The 2956-nt window shown below is 39.2% G+C and overlaps 1 protein-coding gene across 1 annotated transcript in view; it reads left to right on the forward strand.

Moving 5' to 3' along the window:
- The window catches only part of EXPH5 (exophilin 5), an 18218-nt gene that overhangs the window by 5261 nt on the left and 10001 nt on the right, over positions 1-2956 (forward strand).

A 2956-nucleotide genomic window follows, 5' to 3' on the forward strand; every position in this document is an offset into this window, starting at 1 on the left:
AGGGGGGGCGCTCCGCTCTGGCTACTTAGGCTGACTGTTCTCTCCTAACGTTTGTCCTGTATGGTCCTGTATGTCAGCAACACCTGAGTGGAATATTATTATTTTTGTGTGCATCTTAGGGTAATGCTTGGGACTGGCAATCATAGGTAAAGGTGCATTGTGCTGTGAAATCTAAGTATGAAGCTGCAAGATCTTTGGCACAAAGAGCTGATTTTCACTCTGTGAGTCTCGGGCTGGTACTCTGGTCCATGCCTGGGCTCCTAGGTGGCAAGACGCTAAGACAAGGAACAGCTATAATAAACAATGACAGGGAATGCAAGCCTCTAAAGAAATGTTGATTAGTCTGATAGGTAGGTTTTGTAGCACAGCAGTTTGCCATTGTGGAGTGTTTGTATCAAAGCAGAAGTACATTTAAGGAGTGGTTTGAATAGAGGCCATGAGGTTAACTTTGTGGATGTTTACTGGTAACAATTCTCCTACATAGCAACATAGAAAAAAAATTTGCGAAGTTTTAACACTGCTCCATACATGTCATCTGCTGCCTCCTCTTTCGTGTGACATGATAATGCCCCTTATGCTGGGACACACCAACACCGGACTGCAGCCCTTCCTGTAGAATAAAGGGGCACTTGGGTAACAGAATCAGATTTCAAGGGTGCTTTATCCTGGCGCACGGTAAGGTAGCCAATGCACAAGCGAAGGTCTAGGCTTTGCTATAGAAGCTAAGCATTGAAATGATTTCTTAATTTAAGAAGGCAAAAAAATAAACCGTGCCTACTCATTGCATCAGCTTTTCTAGTATGTGTTTATCCGGCTTTTCCACAGAAAATCTGTCATATCTCAGGCTCAGATGCCTTTGATTTCTTACCGAGCGCAGCTTGAAAAATAAACAAGTCGATCCTGACGTGTAACTGAGCTGATTGCTACATTTTCTAGTCACGCCTCTCTGTCGAAAACTTCCCCCACCCTCTTCTAGGTGTTGCCGTGGCATGTGGTTTGCTTTATGCATAGACAAAGCACTGAAATAATCTGCCTCTCGCCAGGTAGAGTTATTTTGGAGAGCTAGGGAAATACTATAGGAGGCAGCACTGTAAATCCTGTAAGTAAGCCTAACTGGCAGAAGCTTTTAAATAGCTAAATACTAATGGCTGTTTAGAGGGTCCTTTCTGTACTGGAGAGAGAGTTTCATCGGCTGCGGTGGTGTTTTGCTGTGAGAATAAATTATGGATGCTGCAAAAAAGAGTATGCTTATGTGGAGATACAGAAGATGCTAATAAAAGGTTTGTAACTGTAGTCTGAAGGTAGTGAAACGTTTGATCACTTTTGGTTCAAAGGTGTTTGGTGTTCTTGAGTTCATCCTTATTCTTTTCTAATATGTAAGTGAAATTCATACTGGAGAAGAAATGCTGTTTAATTGTGTTTTCAGCATATTTGAGTTATGTGTTTGTTGCTTAGCTGGCTTCTTATGAAAACGGATTACACTCTGACATTAGACAACTCGGAGGTGGCCTGGGGAAGACAGGTGCCTCAGTGAAAATACTAATTCGCAGCAGATTTTAATCCATGGATTTATATTCTTGTTACCAGTAGTGATAGTAGTAAGTAGAGTCATCTTTTACTCTTAATCTTACATTTGGTTGTCATAAAAAAGATACATATGTATATAAATGAAAAAGTATAAAATATAACTTCTTGTTTTCCATAGTGAATAGTATTTTTCTGATAGTAAATATTTCTGAATTTAAGCAGTAATTTAACTTCTTTTCTGTTTATGAATGATAGATAATGTTTACAAGTATGTGTGTATGTGTGTGTGCATGTGTGTGCGAAATAATGTAAACATTGCTCAATATCCTTAACCAAAAAAAGAAACTGAATTACTTTTTCCTAAAATTAAGCAATATTTCCTTGGAAGGAAGCAAAACTTCAATTTTGAAATGCTGAAAAACTTAAGAGAGTTCAGAAAAAATAATGAGGCAGTTTGAGAAGTGGAAGGATTGGCATAGGGAAAAGATTAAAATAACCTTGTCTGTATAAGTTGGCAGGGAGGAAAATAAAGCAGGATGCAGCGACCAATTATTTCTGAAAGAACAGTGACAACAAAGACATGGAGGAATTTAGAGTAGTGCCAGAGGTGCAAATGAAAATTTAATTTTTGCCTAGACTATCAGAAGACATTTCTAACTAACATGTCTACTTCATATAGCTTCATTGCAAGGAGCAATTAATGCAACAGCAAGCACAGCACCGAGTGAGGAGAACTGTAGAGCACCTTTGCACAGTAAAGCTGAAGAAGAGAGCTTCTAACAAAGTGCTTACATTTTTGTTATGCATATAATTAAAATTAAGGTAACTCGCTAAGCCACGGGATTTCATGGAACTTGGTTTGCAGGAAATCATTGTAAAAACCCTGAAACATAAGTTTCATTCTTAATTTGTTGTAGAAGCATTAAAACTTATTCAGCATCATTTTAGTTTAAAGGAAGAGCTACATACATCTCTGAGTCCTGGTTCTATAAACTTTGTTCACAGGGAGCAGTAACCCACTGAATTAATGGCCATTCCTATTCAGTGCTACAAGGAAAAATTAGGAATTTTGGATTCAGATTGTCTGGCCGGATCCTAAGCCCACTGAGGTCAACAGGCTTGTTTCCTTTGGTTTCAGTTGGACCCCATGTCAGAGAGGAATCCTGGTTTTACAGTTCACAATTACAGAAGCAAAAACAAATTGCACCTTTCAACTGTTCTTCCCTGCCTGCAAGCACATTGCAAACAAATGACAAAGCACTTCAGGAGGAAAGGCTGGGCCACAAAGAACCTGCCAACAAGCCGGTTTATACTTGCTGTTGAAGCACAATAAAGTAGTCTACCTGCGCATAAGAAGGTTTTAAGAGCCTAAGAACAAGGTCATTCAAAAAGACTTTGAGACAAACAGGACTGAGCAGAACCATCTTTC

Source organism: Pygoscelis adeliae, unplaced genomic scaffold (genome assembly GCF_000699105.1).
Source record: "Pygoscelis adeliae isolate BGI_AS28 unplaced genomic scaffold, ASM69910v1 Scaffold142, whole genome shotgun sequence".
Classification (NCBI taxonomy): Eukaryota; Metazoa; Chordata; class Aves; order Sphenisciformes; family Spheniscidae; genus Pygoscelis; species Pygoscelis adeliae.